Raw genomic sequence first — 19,441 nt, forward strand, 5'->3', positions numbered from 1 at the left:
AGTCTGTAACCTGATGCGTATGTAACCTGAAGCGTATGTAACCAGAGGTACCGCTGTATATTATTGAATCCAAATATTGCAAAATTGCATTAAAAGCTGCTTGAACTCAGTAATGCTGTCACATGCAGAATTCTGCCATGAAGCAAAACTGGGAGAAAAATGTAGCAAGTCAGAATGCTCTCTGCATGGGAGGATGAACTATAGTATGTCAGACTGCTCCAAAATGCTGCCTGCCATAGCCTGAAGTCGTGCATTCCATGCCACCCCCTACTTCTCTCCTCATTTGCTGCATCTGTGGGCTCAGGCAGTGGTAGAAGGTTGCAAAGTGGAATGTGCCACTTCTTGCCACAGTTGCAGGTTGCCTTTTTAATGCTCCCCACTGTTTTGCTTCTTTAAAAAGACTGCTTGTGAGTAAGATAGGTAGCGCCTCAGACCAAAAAGCCTTGGTAGAAATGTTCTACTTGCAGGGAGGTCTTTATGGAGAGCTTTCAGAAATGGGACCCTCCCCTCTTGCAGTCTGAAGCTGTATAGTCCACCCTCAGGACTAAACCTCCTGGTCCCCCTCCTGCCTGTGTAGACAATGCATGAAATGTTAGACCGTGCTAGATTCCTTAATATTCTTTGTTGGTGGTTTTCAGTGTGTGTGTGTGGGGGGGGAGGATACCTACATGCAACAAATATTGATATAACACTTAGTGACAATTTAGCTGATGAATATCCTTTCCTTCCACAAGGCTGCACAAAACACTGTGTTTTAATGAACACCAACAACAAAGAACATGCCAGGTGTGTTACTGCAAACGACCTCCAGTGTGGTTTAATTAGGAGAAGTGTTGTGCAGCAACATCTTTGAGGGACCTTGTGTAAATATGAGAGTGGGACATATCTTTCTTTTTTAAATTCATGCTCACCAGAAAAAGAAATCTTGATTTAATAACTGTGCTTTCACTAGTCACTGCAAGGCAGGTGGGGTGGGGAAAACAGGGTCCTTTTAATTAAGAGCAGAGAAGAGGAAGAAGAAGAAGAAGAAGAAGAAGGAAGAAGAAGAAGAAGAAGAAGAAGAAGAAGAAGAAGAAGAAGAAGAAGAAGAAGAAATGCTATTAATGTTATCTTGATTTTTTGCACTAATTGGTTGGATAACAGCATTTTACAGGGAAGAAATTACTGGCTAGGCACATGATGACCCTCCCCCCATTAACAGCAACTCCATGTTGTATATATACATGCTGCATACAGAAATAATTTCTTTCGGAGGAATCTTAGACACAAGAAGCTAGCACGGAGCAAGCTGGTGCAAATTAAGCTGCCATAAAACACACCAGATCCTAATCCTGTTGAGGAGTGGAGCGACTGCTGGCTGAGCTGGCCTACGCCCGACAGAGGGAAAACAAGCCTTTAAAATAGTGTGGTTCCTGCATTGCAGGGGGTTAGACTAGATGAGCTTTGGGGATCCCTCCCGATTCTAGAATTCTATGATTCAATACACCACCCTTTTTGCCAGCTTAATTTACACTAAGTTTCCAGGTCATGTGACTGGGCTGAACAGGTTTAGGATCCAGCCTAAGTTCCCTCCCTCTGTACACACCATGCCCCCAAAATATCATTTTAAAAGATTTGTCCTGGTTTAGGATTGGTTGGGAGATACACTGACATAGCCCAGCTGCACTGGAGACTTCCTGGCTTAGCTGGTGATCTGCTAGAGCCTAAACCTCACTTATCTTGGCAGATCTTGATATAGGATGCTTCCCTTTATGTGTATTAAATGAGAGACTAAAACAAGGTGAGTAAAAAGAAGAAGCCCTGTGTGCATTAGGGGTGGGCAAGAAATTTGGTTCATTTCAAATTGTAACGTGCATCTACATAGCTCACACTTTTCGAAAGAACATGCAACCAAAACACAGTTATCCTTCAAAACTCCCATTTTTCTCCACTTTTTTGTGATGCTGTACCCTATTGTGTACAAACATGCATACCTGAGTGAAAAGCATTCATTAAAACACATGTATTTGTAAAAATAACATATAAAATGCATCATATTAGGGGAAAGAGCCTACATACTGGGCAAAATTGCATATGTTAGGATAGATTAACACTAAAAGACCCATGCCTTTTATAATGCAGAGCCTTAGTGGAGGCTTGAGGTGTGTGTGTGTGTATGTGTGTGTGTGTGTGTGTGTGTGTTTGTGGAGCTCAGAGCAGCCAAGGTGGGAAGGCAGAACCTAAGGCAGCAGAGACTGAAAAGGAGGGTGCAATCTTGTCCCCAAGAATCAGGTGCTGCCTTCACAGATGGGTGCAGACCCACCTATCCTCAAGGAGCGTGTATTTGCAATCCCAGCATTCCTGCAAGGCAAGCAGGTCTTGCAATTGAGATGCAACACCTTGTCTTTAAAAGCTTGGCTGGAGGGGTGTGGAAACTTATAGGGACATCTTTGTTGCTTACATTCAGTTCTGAATCATTTGCCCTGCTCTTGACTCCCGGAACCATGACTCCTGAGCCTTGTGTCTACTGCTGTTATTTGTCTCCTTTCTGCAGGGGTGTCAACTTGAATAAAACACGGGGGGGGGGGGCAGGCAAGCCCTTCCTTGCATAAATCACATGATGCGGTGCACACACCCTGTTTGAATGACAATGGCCATCAAATTTGGGGGCACTGGCTCACTCAAATATTTATTGGGGGGCAAAGTGACCTTGGCCCCTAGGAGTTGGCTCATATGCTTAGCTACAAGTAAAAGCTTACGTTCGCATGTTTGAAGAATCCATAAGTTTAGTGTCTCTCATCCTCTTCACAGTATGTTGGGTTTCTCTGCCCCATAACATCTTTACTCTGTCTCTGTCCTGTACTTTGGATGTGTGCTTCTTTGGACAAGCACTAAAATAAATACGAGAAACTATTTTCCACATTTGATTGAGTCTGTTTGCTAGGAACATTTTGTTTCTCCTCGAAAAAGCAGGCCATTACACAAATCGTAAAAAGCTAGCTGCTCTGATGAGGTATTTATATGTCTTTTTTTCAACTTACAGAGAAAAAGATTAGGTGTGTACATACAGAGTCCCAAACGATCAACACGTAGTTGGGAACACCATTGCGTACATCAATTTACCCCCACATTTTGGCTGTCTTGAAAGTTCTTCTGAATCTGTGTTTATGTTCAGTGGTCGACTATTATTCTTTAAATGGTGCTTTCTGTTTTATTCATTTCTAAGCGTCTTTCGATTGTTTTCTTTAAGCAGTCATAAATAAACCTCACAAACAACAAGATGAAAAATCAATAACACGGAACAGTGTACCATTTTCAACAATTTCTGCTTTTACTATTTATTCTGAAAGGGGAAAAAAGGTTCAAAAATAGCAGGAGAGTTCTCCACATTTCCACATCAGTCTGCTTTTTTAAAAAGTTCCTGTGAAAATCCACCAGCATTTTAGTGTAAATCTCTCCTAATATATATTTTTACTAAGAAATTTCACCATATATGTATGCTATGTTAACTATATATGTGTAGGTTACAACACATTTGTGTGCAAATTAGGTCAACTCATTGCCACCAACTTTGCAGCAATGCTTGCCTTGTGATCATTTTTATCACAGAGCTGACCAGGTGTTGATTTTGTGATAGCCTGCTTTACTTGGAACTATTCAATCCTTGATTTATTTGACTAACCCTATCAAAACAAAGTCAACTTTTGCCATGAATGCTTGGTGCAGATCATTACAAGGTAAACTATAAAATTCCTTTGCTTTTCACACATCATTTCAGCTGGAAGAAGACAGAAGGGAAGGGAAGAAAATTATACTCAACAGTAAAAGTGAGGGTAACAATGCTATTAAATTTGGATGTGGAACCTTGCAAGATGTGTTTCTTCTGATACAATAGCATATATCTAAGTGCAACTTTCTTCATATCCAAGATATTGTAAATCATCTGTAATGTCTTTTAATTAAGATCGGAACACTTGCACTTATTGCTTGTTATTGCACTACATAAATTACATCCATTCTGCATTTCATACGGTGGAAGAATGGTTTTTCTTTTCCACTCAGATATTCACCTCTGGAGAATAAGTAAAAAGCTGTTGAATCCCAAAAACATAGCGGGTTGCAATTCAGCAGCACAAGAAATCACAAACCTTCCTCATTCCTTGCTATATCTGAATAATCATTCACAAATGTGTATTTGCTACTTGATGACTGCACCATCAAGTGGTGAAATATGCATGGTGATCTTTCCATCTCACATTCTAAGGCATGTGCAGACAACTCAGAACAAGGATAGCATCTGTTCATTGGGATTTGCATCAAAGGCATATTCAAGAAGATGCAGAAGAGCAAGAGAGGCTATTCTATATTTTTCAAAAGGCCTGTGTGAGAACCAGAAATCTGCCAGGTACAAAGCCAGGTGACAGATCCATCAAGCCTCATATGCATTGTCCAATTGGACTCTTTTTTTTTTTTCATAATAATTTTTATTCAATTTTCCATATCTTTTTTTCCATAACAAAAAAACAAAACAATAAAGAACATGCAACATGTATAATTTCCAACTCTTAATTTCATATTCCTTACTCTCCCGACTTCCTCGTACCTCCCCTTTCTGCATTCTCATGTCGAATTAATTAATTAACAAATCCCTCCCTTACTTTCAAATTAATTATAAAAACATTCAATTTCTTCCACTTAACCATTATCGCTATTAACCCCTATTTTTCTTATTCAACATCAATCTAGCATTCACTAATTTTGGAATATTTCTTTAAATAGTCTTTAAATTTTTTCCAATCTTCTTCCGCCGTTGCTCTTCCCTGGTCTCGGATTCTGCTCGTCATCTCTGCCAGGCCCATGTAGTCGATCACTTTCATCTGCCACTCTTCCACGGTGAGTAGGTCTTGTGTCTTCCAGTACTTTGCTATAAGAATTCTTGCTGCTGTTGTAGCGTACATAAAAAAAGTTCTATCCTTCTTTACAACCGATTGGCCGACTATGCCCAGGAGAAAGGCCTCTGGTTTCTTAGGAAAGGTGTACCTAAGTACCTTTTTCAGTTCATTATAGATCAGTTCCCAGAAAGCCTTAATCCTTGGGCACGTCCACCAAAGGTGAAAGAATGTTCCTTCTCTTTCTTTACACTTCCAACATTTGTTCTCGGGCGAATGGTAGATTTCCGCAAGCTTGACTGGGGTCATGTACCACCTATAAATCATTTTCATAATATTTTCTCTCAAGGCACTACATGCCGTAAATTTCATCCCGGTGGTCCATAACTTTTCCCAGTCAGCAAACATTATGTCATGACCAATATCCTGCGCCCATTTAATCATTGCAGATTTAACCATTTCATCTTGTGTGTCCAATTGGACTCTTGTGTCTCTTGTGTGGAGCTGGACAGAGGCCTTTCTCATTCCCTGCTGCATGAATCTTATAAACTGGCAATGCCAAGGATTAAAGCTGGGACTTTCTGTATACAAAGGATGTTCTTTACTATTGACCTATGGTCAATAAGGTCCCAGGTTTCATCTTCCAAAGTAAAGTGGGATAAGACCTCTTCTTCCACTGGCTCAGGAGAAAGGAGGACCTTCCACTACCTGGTGTCCTCCATACATTTGGCCAGGTTGAGAAAGGCTTCTTTGCACCATGTCTTGAAATAAGAGAAGAGTTGAACAGATCTGCCTCATCCCTGACAGCTGATGCAATGCTATTCTCTCGCTGTTTGCTAAATCGGGGATAAGAAGATATGAAGAGCCTGCTGGATCTGGCCAATGGCCCATCTAGTCCAGCATCCTTTTCTTACAGTGGTCAATCAGAAACTTGTGGGAAACTCACAAGCAGAACTCCAATTTCCATGGTGCCCCAACATGCCCAATATAAATTCACCCCAACCAGCTCATTGTAGGACATTAAAACAGAGACTTGCAGGTGTTGATGCTTACTATGAGTCTTGGAAGGTGTCAGTAGTGTCAGGTGTCAGTGCTGGAGGACCATGCATGGAAGCTGCCCAAAGATACCAAGTGCTGACACTGGGCCTGTGCATGGTGGCAAGGAGACCTTCGCATCCCTTCTCCATGGTGCTGAGCTTGTGGACTGGGACTCAGCCAAGAGTCTAAGGATGTAAGAAGGCAGTGATTTCTATTCCGACCTGTATTGATCACAATCAGCTCTGTTTCCATTCTGCTGCAATTTGATTTCCACCAAATAGTATGCTATTTATCTGTCTGCTATTTAACAGGATTTAAATAATCATTTATAAAAGGTGTGTTTGATGAAATAAATGATGCGATTATTTCCACACCATTTGTGTCAATGCAAAGAAAAAGGAGGGGAGAAGTCATCAATTGTGTTGTTTGTAGTCTGAAAACAACAGCAACATCTGACATGAGACAAATAAATGAACACCAGCAATTTCCATTTATGTTTTCATTAGGATTTTCCGACATCCATACCCATGACACCAGTGCTTTGATGGATCAAACTCACCTCTCCAAGTACTATATTTTTATTTTACTTTTGCACCCTGCTATGTAAATCATCTGCTTACTTAGGCTTCTGCTGGCTCTCCCCATCCTCAACAGTGTTTGGCTTCTCCACTTAGTTCCCAAGAAGTCTTTTCCATAAAACTTATTTTGTGCTCGATGGAAATGCTGAATCCATTAAGGATGCCTCATTTACACTTGGATGCATTACAGGAATATTTCTCTGGGGTTCTGAAGTTATCATGCTCAATAATTTGATAAGCATATGAAATTTAATAAAGTCTAATTAACTCATGTAATATAAAATGTTCTGCAAGTCCTGTTTGTATATCTCACGCTGATAAACAGGAAATGTTGTGTCCTAATGCGTTGGCACTTAGCTGTGCGGCTGCTAAATGTTGCTTTTAATTAAACAATAAAGAATGTAACATCCTTTATTGTATTGTTATAAATTTTGATGAGGTGCAACAATTTGATTCCTTTAAAAATTAATTGCCTAGGAGTGTGTTTAAGTAATATTGATTATGTTTGGTGCCTCATGTTGATCAGTGATAGTTAACTTGGCGTTTAAAATATCTTTTTTCCATTATACATTTGTGATGCAAGAATAAAAGCAAAGTACAAAACAAATAGGCACTTGAATTCTAATAGCAATATGCAATAAATGTCAGGCGGCTGGAAATTATGGTCGCAATTTCATCGGAGTACACTTTGTTCCTCTATTATGCCTGCATGAATTTTGCTACTGGCAAAATCTATTACAGATAACAGTTAAGAACCTTTCTAATCTACACAGATAGGCACAAGGAAGGGGACAAAAAAATAAAGAGTGCCAGAAAACTAAATATTAGAAAATGTAATATTCTAGGGGGGAAACTGACACTCGTCAGAAATAATGTGACCACGTTGGCGACTGCAAATGATAATTTCTCTAAGATCATTGCAGAGTAGATGTTTTGGGGATGTTTGACCTTTCTGAAGGGCAAATGACTGATAAGGCGGCGTTTATCATTATATGTGTTTGTGTATTTTGTTGAGAGAGAGATATTTATCTCTCTGCAATGGCATGGTTATTTTCCGTGTTTAATGATTTCTACCTGAAATAGCAATTACAAAGTCAGATTGCTCAAGAGGAGCCGGTGTTTTTCCACTCCCAAATGCTTAGATCTGAATACCAGGTTTTCCTGCTCCGGGGGCTCCTCTATTGAGTTTATACAAAAGTTGGTTTGTACGGTACACTGCAAACCCTTTCTTTGTTTTTAACTGAGATGTGGCCTACACATGCAGGCAAATGAAGTGTTGCATACCTAGAGGTGGGTAGAATGGAATGTACCAAGTGGCAGGCTGCAGTGCTCCTCAACCATGTCCCAGGGTTGTTGGATTAGAATACCCATGTAGGCCACATTCACACCATCCATTGAAAGCACCATGATAGAACTTTAAACTGTCATGGCTTCCCCCAAAGAATTCTGGGAGTTGTAGTTTGTTATGAGACCCGATAGTTGTTAGGAGACCATTTCCCCTCACAAAGCTACAGTTCCATGGGAAGAGGACTTGACCATTAAACCACTCTGGAAATTGTAGCTCTGGGAGGTAAATAGGGTTCTCCTAACAACTATCAGCACCATGAATCTTCCAGAATTCTTTGAGGGAAGCTGTGGCTATTTAAAGTGATATTGTGATATTTTACTTTATTTGCATGGTGTGGATGTGACCATAGTCCAAGAACATCTGGTGGACCCAGGATTTAAGAGCACTGGAATATTTATCAGGGCAGGAATGTTGTTATCATCAGCTGGAGCACCAGTGTAACTGATAGACCCTCCTTCATCCATTGAACTCAGGTTGGTATGTTTGGGTGTCAGGTATCACACTTAATCCTTATAATAGCTGTATAAAATAGGTTAACTTCAGACACTGACTGGACCAAAGTTACCCAGGGAACTTCATGGCAGATCAGAAATGTGAAGCCATATCTAACCAGCCCAAGCCCAACATACTACTATGCTACCCTTTGTCAGCTGGTTCTAATAGATGGGGTATTGTGCCATGTACTGTGTGTAAGCATATAGGTACAGTATATTTGGAGTATATCAACTAGGACTGTGCATAAGCCCCCCTATCCGCCCCATGGCTCTAATTTGTGCCCCACTGTGAGCCATTGTGTCTCTTTCTCCCCACTCCCCACTGTGAGCAGGTGGGTTTGATTCTGAGGAGTGCTTGCTCCTTCGCAGGGAGCCACTTCCGAAAGAGCTGCAAGCAGCACTATGCAGGATCGAATCCTTACCTCACAAAGCTGATAAATGGGAGGACTGGATCCTGCATGGTGCTGATTGCTCCTCCTGAAGGGTGTCCTACAAAGGAGCCGTACTCCTCTGGATCAAACCCACCTGCTGCCAGTTAGGAGGGGGCTGTTCCTCCTTTGATAGCTGTCTTCCTGCCTACTCCCCAGACTCTGTTTTTATTATGTAACAGCACTGGCTTCGCCTTTGAAGTCAAGAGTCCCCTTAAAGGTCACAGGATTTTAATTGCGGCCTTGCTGTAAATAGTGAAATTGTTGAAGGCAGCCTTTGTTTCTGAAGAGTGTCCTCTATACATGGAACACTCTTTTGAAACAAGACAGTCAAACATATATCTCATCTGTTATTCATTCTTTGCACAAAAGGATTTTTTCCCTTCCCCTTCTTCTTCCCTATTTGCAAATGAAGGGGGGGTGGGGATGAAAAGAAATGTAAGAGTACAAAAAAGAAAAGAAAACGAAATTAGCAAGGGCACAGCATATTATGAAGTCGTTTAAAGAGTTTTTAAGGAATATGGTGCTTTGTCCAAATCTGCGCTTTGCAGCACAGACTGTCCAGAAGTACAAAAAGGACTTCTTTCCATGCCAGCACAAAGTGTTTGACATGTCTAATCTCATTTTATCCTTCCAATAACTCATTTACACTGGGCTCTGGTCTTTACCTTCATCAGCATGGTGGTGGTGATAGAACGGATTGCATCAATTCAGACTCCAGTTGGGAGGTCATGTTTTTTCAGGCCTTCCCAAATGTGAAAAATCCCCTACAAGCAGACAACTAGCACAATGGTGCGAGGTCTTGACTAGAACCTCTTTCTGTGACATCCTCCCCTCTCCCATGAAGGAAGGAGAACATATGGCCATCTAGATAGTGTTGGTCTTCATCAATGGTCTTCAATAGTTGGGTTGGGACCCACTAGTGGGTTGCAGCCTGATCCAAGGTGGATCATAGTGGGAGCACTATCACCATGCAAATATATGGTAAAAGATTAAGAAATGGGTCTCCAAATGCATGTTTGAGTTAATAGTGGGACGTGGGTCTGAAAAGGTTGAAGGTCTACACAACCTATCAACCCTGACCATTGGCTTTACTTATTGGATCTGATGGGAGCATACAAGTTTCCCATCCGTGTTTAAGAGGCACCTGCCTGGTTGCTGCTGAAACAGAAGTGTCATACAGTAGACACTTCATCTGAGTCAGTAAGGTAATAAATTTTGCTTTTCCTGCCTTTTAGGGCACAGAAGGCCATCCAGTTTTGAGTAGTGCCTTGAAATAGGAGAATCTGTCAATTTCAGTTTCTTTCGGTTTCTCATTTCTCCAGTCTTAAATTCAGTTTTCAACATTTCCACATCAGTTTGCAATAAATAAATTAAAGTCCTTGTGGAAATTCATCAGCTTTTAAGGCAAATTTCTCCTAAGGCTCATATTTGTATGCAATTCTCTTTAATATAATGCATGGGTCCGTGTGCGTGTCACTTTCACATTTTAATATGCATTTTAATGCACACTTTCCACTAGTATATGCTTTTATGGACATATTACATGGCTGGAGAATTGCATTGCAATGTTCAGAGAAACACAAATTTTGAATGATGGATGTGTTTTGGCTCCTGCATTGTTTCAGAAAGTGTGAAATGGGTAGATATACCTGAGAAGAGGACTGACTGCCAAACCACTCTGGGAATCATAGCTCTGGGAGGGTGGTAGGGGTCTCCTAACAAGCCCCCTTAATGAACTACACTTCCCAGGATCCTTTGAGCAAAGCCATGACTGTTTAAAATGGAATGATATTGCAATCTGCACTAGGTGGGTCTTCCTTTGTGCTTGATCCAGAATCTGCAGTTGGTGCAGAATGCCGCACCATGATTGCTGTGTCAGCATATAACACCTGTGCTCAGAGATCTGCAATGGTTGCTGATTCGCTACCGGGTCAGGTTCAAGGTGTTACTTGGGACCAGGTTACCTATCCCCTCACCCTGTATATTAACACTTGCCTGCTTCAATCTGCAGAACTGGCACTATTACAGGTGCCACAAAATACCCGTTTTGCATTTATAAGATACTGATCTTTTAGTGTGGCAGAACCCACACTTCGGAATTCCCAACCTATTGACTCTTTTTGGCACCTATGAAAAAACTTATTCTTTGGACAAAACTTCCCAGATATGTAGAATGTTGGTTTGCGTTTAAATCTGCTTATCCCTGGTTTTAAGTTCTTTGAATATTTTAAATAGTTGTTGTTAAGTGTTTGCACCAATAATGTGATAGTTTTATTCTTTTTGTGAACCATTTTGATTTTTTTTTAAAAAAACCCAACTACAACGAAGACAAATGCTGTATAATTTTTAATGAAATGCACAAATGTAAAGGTCTATTACAGATGGGGGCCTGATATGCTGACAAAATTCATGAGCAGGTTTATTTCTTTTTAAATAACAGTTTACAGAAATGTGGCAGACACTGTCACTATCACCAGTGGGAGAGCATGGATGGATGAGCATGCGGTGACTGCATGAAGGAGGAGTGGATGGGACCCCTGACAAGAAACGGGCCTTTGCACATGCCTGGCTGGGCCTGGCTATTAGAAAGGGGATTTCCTGCTTGGCCATGGGAAGAGCAAAGGAGTAAATGGGGAAAAAATGAGCTATAATGGAATGGTGGGTGAACGTACAGAACAATTTAAAAGCATGGAAATCCATAACAAAGCAATTCCTACAGTCAGCAGCTAGCAGATGAGGCTTAACTCTGTGCTGTGACATGAAGTAGTAAAAGGAACGGATCCCTCTGCAAAATTAAAATAGGGACCCTGTTTATCAACCCCCAAGGCATGTAGAAATAAGGTGTACATATTTAATGCATGAAGTATATGCAATCAGTGCTGCGGGTGATGAATAGGTGGTTTTATTTTGTTTAATTTTCTTATGACTGGTGATTCCTAACTGTGGTAGCCAATCATAGTCTAGCGGTTGTTGTCTTTTTTTTTCATTTTTCAATTTCCTGTTGCAGGGTTGAACAGGAGTGGAGCATGTGTGCAGAAGGTCTCAGGTTCAATCCTCAACATCTCTAGGTGGAATGGGAAAAGACTTCTGCCTGAAACCTTAGATGTTAGTCAATGGACACAATACTGAGCTAGAGGGACCCATGGTCTGACTTGGTATAAGGCAGCTTCCTGATGTTCTGTGGGGCAGGGAAGAACCCCCAGATTCTTAAATTTAGTGATATAATTTAGCTAATATTTGGAATAGTATGAGGAGTTAAATACAGCAAAGGAAGCATTAAAATGCAGGCTATACCAGTTTTCCTGTTCAGGAGATCAGCTGACAGAGGTGCCATTAAGAAACAAAGAGAAACAAAGAGAGCAAAGTGTTGCACCAGTATGAGCGATTGATAATGTAAATACTGTCCCTCCCCTGGCTCTGAGTAGTGGATGGAGACAGGAGAATTGGGAGAGGGAGGTTGCCAGGGTTATAGGGTGTCAGGTTTCAGGGACTCAGCTTCTTTCCCCAATTTGGCAGTAGACAAAGCAGGAGAAAGCAAAAAGAGTCGCTTACCATTTAAAGAGTCTTTAATGGCCACAGCAAAAGAACAAAGCAGCCATTCTTGGAATGAAGGTGCTCCCAATTAAGGTTTCCCCTCGCTTCCCCTATGTCACTTCCGCTCCTTGCAACCTGATCTTGTAACCACTGTGCTCTTTGTGTAGCCACCTTATCTGCTGTACATGAACTTGGACTGATAGGCTGGACACTTTTCAGCGAGAGAGAGTCTGTTAGCTCTCTCTCTCTTCCAGTTCTTCCTCACTTTGCTGTTCACCCCCCAGTTTATCCCAACTTTTGTCTTCAGAACTATGCCCCTCTGCAAACCACTGTTCCAAATCTATAGTCCTCCACTGCTCCTGGGCAGCTTCAGGATCCTGGTCAGGAGCAGGGGGAGGGGAGGCTCCCACCATTCCTCATCAGAGCAGTACTCCTCAGCCTGATCTCTGACATAGGGGGTGTGATATCACTGCATGAAAAAAGTGTCCTTTTGCAGGAGGTTTTTTTGAAAAGGATGAGAAGGAAGTGGGGGCAAAACTCCATGTGGGCTGGATGGGAGCATCTGTACCCAAAGACCAGGGAGCATGGCTGGCATCTGCTCTGGATCCAAGCTTTCTGAAGCTAAGTGCAGCGGCGTAGCATGGGTTGTCAGCACCCGGGGCAAGCCAAGTAATTTGCGCCCCCTAACCCGGGGCAAGGCAAGTAATTTGCGCCCCTAACCTTCCGCCGCTGCCAGCTTCTTCTTGCTGCTGCCTGGGCTGGGGTATTTACGGTAAGGTAGCCAAGGCGGCGGCGGGTCTGTGTCAGGTGATCTGAGGCGAGTTGCCACTGGCACTGCCGCCCAAACAATGCCGCTTGCCCAGAGGAGGAGGGCAGAGAGGCGAGGAAAATGCAACATGGCCCAGCAGCTGCAGCAGCAGCAGCGGCGTCGGGGCTGTGAGGAGGGGCTGCCTAGCGCGCCCTCCGCGGCCCTGACGTGCGGGGACCGCAGGGAGTGCTGAGAGCCGCTGCCTGCCCGACGCCTTCAGCCCGGACGCGCGCACAGCTCGTCGGTTCCGCGAGACATGGGGCTCTGCTACAGCCTGCGCCCGAGGCTCTTCGGCGACTCCCCACGCTACGTCACCCCCCACGCTACGCCACTGGCTAAGTGAGAAGCAACAAGAGACACTCTTGGGGTGTAATGTTCTGCACTCCCTCCAGCAAGGCTAAGGTGTATATATGTGTAAATAAAACCATATATCTTAAGACTTAAAGACACTGCAGCCTCTGCGGTGCCTTGATTTTCCAATGGAAAAACATCCCAGGGTAAGCTCCTGGAGCTCCCTGGGATTTTGCTACCACAGAGATAGGGGGTGGCACATAACACTATGTTCCTGCAGTGTTATGCTACCATTGTGGCTGTACTGCTCATGAGAACCATCAGTATTTCTCAACTCCCCCCCCCCTCAGTCATGAACCACAAGAGTAAGAAGCAGGTAAAGTCTGAGGCAGAATTGCTTCTGAAAACCAGTTGCTGTCAACCACTCTTGGACTAGATGGGCCATTGTCCCGAACCAGCAGGTTCTTCTCTTGTACCTCTCCAGATTATTGCTGGACTCCAATGCCGTGTTGGTTGGGCATGATGGGAGTTGGATTCCAACAACATCTGGAAGGCCCTAGGTTCCACATCTCTGTGGTGAATCAAAGAAAGGCAAGATTAAAATTACTTAGTTTTCTTATCTGGGCACTGAAAAAACAAACAAAAAGAGGTAGCATACAGAGTTGTTTTTAAATTAAATAGGGACATTGTGAATATCTGTGATTTTCATCTCCTGAAGTGAAAATCACATTTTTGCAGTTTTTGATAAGTGTTCTAAATAAAGCAATTGGTTTCAAACAGTTGTTGCAGGTCTTCGAAAACAGGAGCAACCGCATGGCAACCTGTTGCATGATAAAGTCAATTACATAGAATGGGGAAGGAAAACTTATCTGTTGCACGGTACTTATTTACTGCATTTATATCCCACCTTTTTCTCCAGGGAGCTCAGGTTGGTGTACATGGTTTTCTTCCTGCTCATTTAATCCCCACAACAAATGGGCGAGGTTTTCTCCACTTTCCCTAGCTAGATGTCAGCCCATCCTAGGACAGGGAACAATAGGCCAAGGGGAGCTTTGTGAGACAGTTTTGACTTATGGTGAAAGCTAGAGACACAGAGGCAAGATCTGCTGTGAGCTCCTCCATTCTAGTCTCAGGTTGTATATGCGTGTAAATAAAACCAGATATCCCAAAGATACCATAGAGTTTCTACTCACCTTCATTCCAAGGAAACTGAACCCTGGATAGGCACAGGAATCCCTGGAGTTTCTTGCCACTCAGAGATTGGGGTGTGTGCAACAATACTTTTATAAAATTATAAGTAAAACAAGGCAGCTTCCTGCGTTCCTGTACCACTTGCTTCTTTATACATCTGCCTGGAATTTGTGGTCACTGAGAGATACCAACCCTCTCTGAGATGACAATATGTGAAATAATTATGAAATCGAAGACCAACATACAAAATAAGGGTGACATCCAATTGTGGCCTCCTGCTTGAGGAATGAGGCTTATGTTTCCTCTCCCCTGCCTACACCTCCCCTGTACACCCTCCAAATATGCTTTGGGAGACCCTCTGGAGTAGATGGGGGCTAGCATATTGAATGAGCTGAAGTCCACTTGTGCCACATTTGATATCACTCTAAAACTTTAGATCACAAAACCCTTGCAATAATTCCATATCCACTTCATTGAGGAGAAAAGCCAGAGAAAAAAATAGGGAAAGTTTTTTGCAATGCTATCACATTTTCACCTGTGGAAATCAGCCTGCTTGAAAGGTTAATTGGATACACCACTCCTTTTTTTTGTAGGATCAGAAACTCGCTCCCATTCAACATGGGCGAACTATGTTACACCCACCAAACTTTGTGTAAACTCACTTATTCTGGCAAGTGAAATCTGGCATCACTTCTTTTCTTCTCTTTTTTATTAGAAAGGCACTGTGAGATGCTTCACAGTTCAAAGACTTCTGCTTTTCTGGCCAGACTATTCCAGTTCTGATGGCAAGCCTCCCAGACCAATTAGAAGATTGCAGGTGCACCAACTTTATTATCAACAGTTTCACTGTGTACTGACAACATTATACAGGGGAGTATCTTGGAGTAAGCCCTTTTAGAAAGATGGCCTTGCTGTCTAAAGCTGTGAAAAGAAGGTTAGGTCTCTCACAGTGGTTGGTCACAAATTCCAAATTGAACCTCATGTAGAAAGACACTGTATACCTCTGCATACCAAACATGGTGGAGGAACTCTAGTGAAATGCCATAATTTTCTGGCCCTGCTGGTGGACCTCTAGAGGAGGAATGGCTGGGAAGATGCAGGAGTCAACCTAGGAATTCTCCCATGGGAAATGCTGAGCCTGGATCTGATTCTGCCTGGAGGTGGTTGCACAGAGGTGATCGTGAAACAGGACCCAGCAGGATCGAGCCCTCCTGCTCTCTGCAGGGAAGCAGAAGGGGATGCAGCATCTCCTTCCCCCCAGCCCCGTCCAAGCAATATATGTTAATTAGGGCTTTAAAAACGCTAATTAAACATGACCCCCACCTAGCCCAAATTGATTTGGGGCCAAATTGCAAGTTGGGTCTTCCTTGGGTTGGACTGTTGGGGTGATGTCAGGGAACTGCCATCAGAACAGGGGCGGGAAACAGAGGGGCAGCCTCCAAAAATCTTGTGAAGCAGTTCTTCATCCGGTGATGAGGAAAACCCCACCTCTAGTGGGGAAGAGGTGAAAGGACCAGAGGATGCTGGTAGGAGCCTCAACACCGCTCCTGGCAAAGCTGGCCAGGAGGGAAGCACGCCCCTTCCGTCGCCCACCCTGTGCAGAAGTCTAAAGCACAAAGAGGGAAAGAAAACGCTGGGTGTAAGGAGACTCTTATGCTGGGGGAGGCCCAGGAAACAAGCACTCCCGGATTCTGCTAGCGATTGAGGTAGACATGAACTTTGGGGTTCTGCAACTGTAAATAGTTTTGCACCTAAATAAAACCTGTAAAAGACTGGTTGGAGTCCTGCCTGGTTACTCGTAAGCAACCACTGTTGCCATCTGACAGGTGAGGTAACTCTTCCCACACAAAAGAAGGTAAGGATGAAGGAGATGGTGAGCAGGTAATGGAAAGGTCATGACCTTCTGGCATAGACAGAATCTTCCTGGAGCAGCACCAGAGGTTAATAAGACCTGAGATTATGGAGCGAGGTGAGTGTTTCACATAAGCAGATTTATGTAGGCATTATAGAAGGGGAAATTTTGTTGACCATCTCTGGCACACAGTCATCTTTCCCTTTACCCTGAAGTCACTGTGAATACAATGAAACACTTTAATGAAAGCAGCAATAAACCTGACAGTTTTATTTAGAAGAACATAATAAACTGTACAAAACATTTGAGCTGAAATGCAAGAGCACTCCCAGTACCCTGATAAAGGTTTTCTGTACGAAACACAGCAAAATGGGTTTATTTTCAAAAGCTCCCCCAATAAACTTCAAAGTCTTCAAATGTGTTCATGTTAGTTAAAGTAATGCTGTCCTGCTGTGTTTGACTCCCTTAACTTCTTCGCTTTAACTTGTTGCAGGTGAAACAGGTGCAAAAGAGAAAGTGGGATTCAGGCCCTTGATGGCATGCTCAGTGGGACATCTGAGGTGCGCACAGATGTGCAAGTGCGAGAGGAGATCAGATCTGTCACTTTCAGTTTCATAGAATTGAGTTTCATAGAGCTTGAAGGGAACCACAAAGTCTAGTCCAACCCCCTGAAATGCAGGAACCGCAGTTGAAGAAACCCTGAGAGATGACCATCCAATCTCTGTTTAAAACCTCCAGTGAGAGGCACTCCACCACCTTCCGAGATAGTCCCTTCTACTGTCAAGAAGCTCTTACCACCAGAAAGTTCTTCCTAATGTTGACTTGCAAACTGAATTGAATTTCTCCTGCAGCAGAAAACAAGCTTTCTCCATCTTTCATGTGACAATTCCAAGTTGGCAGTTCTCACCTGTTTTGCCCCATCCCTATCCAAACACAGAGTATAAGGGACTAGCCTGATTCCTTTCTTTATGTAATGATTAGGTGGTGCCACATGAACAAACAGATCAATTTTGTCCTTTTACGCAATCCCAGTTGGTAACGCCTGTTCTATCACAGACAGACACTATTTAATACTGACTTGTAGCAAAAGATTAAAAATGAGAATAACAGGCATGGAAGGATCAATCTTTCTCCCACAGTCATGTTTGGCTCCATTGCCACTTAACGAGCATTAAAGTAACTACATTATCATAGCTAACGATTCAGCGGGACCAATCATGGCGTTCCTGTAATGCCTTCAGCTGTTTCTTCAGAGCTACTAACGAAAGAGTGCTTTTGAGTTGACGACAACGTGATTGGTGAATGTCAGGCTGGGAGAATACTTGACAGCTCAGCCAAAACATCTGGGGATGAAATGTGTTTTGTCAATGAGCTAAACCCCTTGTGTTGAGAAAATGCGTTTTCTCTCTCGCCACACCCTCCCCCCTTGACTCTGATCTAGTCTATCAACAAAATGCTTTTCATCATAAACATCAAAGCCATTCCATCTGCAAATTTCTTCCTTCCTTCCTTTTTAAAAAGAATCCCTAAATCTATTCTGTTGACAAAAAAATTCTGTCAACTGCCTTAAACCATTGTATTAACAAATTTTGTTTTGTCAATCATGATTTATTCTTCTGGCAAAATGGCTGCTGTAATACCTTGGCCGATTCTGTAGAAAGAATGCACAATTCGAAGCCTTGGTTTAATGTATAGTGCTTCTTTTTAGAGGCAAGTGGGAAGGGAGAGTCAAAAGCGAGGGAGGGAGGAGAAAGTTGTGCCAGAGTTGCTAATTCAGTGCATGTAGCCCATGTATGTGTTTTTAAATAAATCCATTTTAATTCAATATTTCCCCCCACCCTGCTGAATAATGCAAGACTAGGTGAAGGAAGGAATTTGCATTGGTAATAAAGCTATATTTTTCTCTCTCCAGACACACACACACACACACACACACACACACACAGAGAGAGAGAGAGAGAGAGAGAGAGAGAGAGAGAGAGAGAGATCTATATATCTCTACAGCACCTTGTCTATTCATCATTGCTATTCAGCATCACAGCAGGCAGGAGCGGATCTCCAAAGGGCATCAATCTGACAGGCTCCTAGGTGTTGATATACTGATATTCCATGTAATTTCATTGCTCATAATGAATTCATATCTGAAAGCGAACTGGATGTCACATTGATGCTGATAACATTCGGTGTTCATTTAGTATTAACTAATATGCCACCGTTGCACAGACTTCGCAGCAAACCTGCTTCTCAAAGAACACCTTGTGAAAAACAAAGTATCGTTTAGGAATTAAAGCTGGCATGGGGTTTGGGGTTTGGGTAGAGAAGCGTGCTTGATAAAACCAGGCTCCAGAGGGAGAAGCTGTTCACAAGGCAGAAAGTTCAGCCTGGTAAGGCTCTAAATGGGAGAGACATGATGAACTGGAGTAGCACTCGATTAGGGGCCAAGGTAGAAGCACTGCTTGATGTCTAGTTTGTTCTTCTGTATCTGATCTTTGTTTCACAAATATTTACTTTTTATTTACTTACCAATTCATTTGTTCAAATTCTATTCTCTCCTGCCCCCCACCCAGGGTGGTACTTTCTGCGAGTGAGTGGCGTATTTTTCTTGCATCCAACAACATCTGTAAAGCCAAAGGTTCCTCAGTCATCCTTGTGCAGGGTGGGTGTGCTGGTCCAGGGGGGAGGTTACCGTGGGTCGAGGTCCAGGACCTGAGTCGAGGGTCGGCAGACAGTCCTTCACGGGCGAAGCAGGGTCCACAGCGAGGAGCCGGGCAAGGACAGGAACTCTGGGGGAACAGGACTGGGTGCTGGCCGAAACAGCTCTTCAACGACGTTGCTCCCGCAACCTGGGACCGGGCTGACTGGCCTTTATCTTCTCTGAGGCCAGGGGCGGCCCCGGCCCCCAGGTGACCCGCCTCTCCTGGCCTTAAGGCGAGCACTCCTCCTGGGAGAAACCAGTTCCCTCCGCCTCTCTGCCCTGAGCCTCTGCAGCTCAGGAGAGGCCGGTGGGT

The 19,441-nt window shown here is 43.1% G+C and overlaps 1 long non-coding RNA gene across 1 annotated transcript; it reads left to right on the forward strand.

The window, feature by feature from the left end:
• Nucleotides 1-8,013: 8,013 nt before the first annotated feature.
• Nucleotides 8,014-18,455, forward strand: LOC309346700. The gene is made up of 4 exons (XR_014158730.1): nt 8,014-8,305; nt 15,297-15,398; nt 16,927-17,032; nt 18,390-18,455. It is a non-coding gene; the product is annotated as an uncharacterized lncRNA (long non-coding RNA).
• Nucleotides 18,456-19,441: the final 986 nt, after the last annotated feature.

The sequence above is a fragment of the Podarcis erhardii genome (assembly GCF_964252035.2).
Source record: "Podarcis erhardii genome assembly, chromosome: 7".
Taxonomy (NCBI): domain Eukaryota; kingdom Metazoa; phylum Chordata; class Lepidosauria; order Squamata; family Lacertidae; genus Podarcis; species Podarcis erhardii.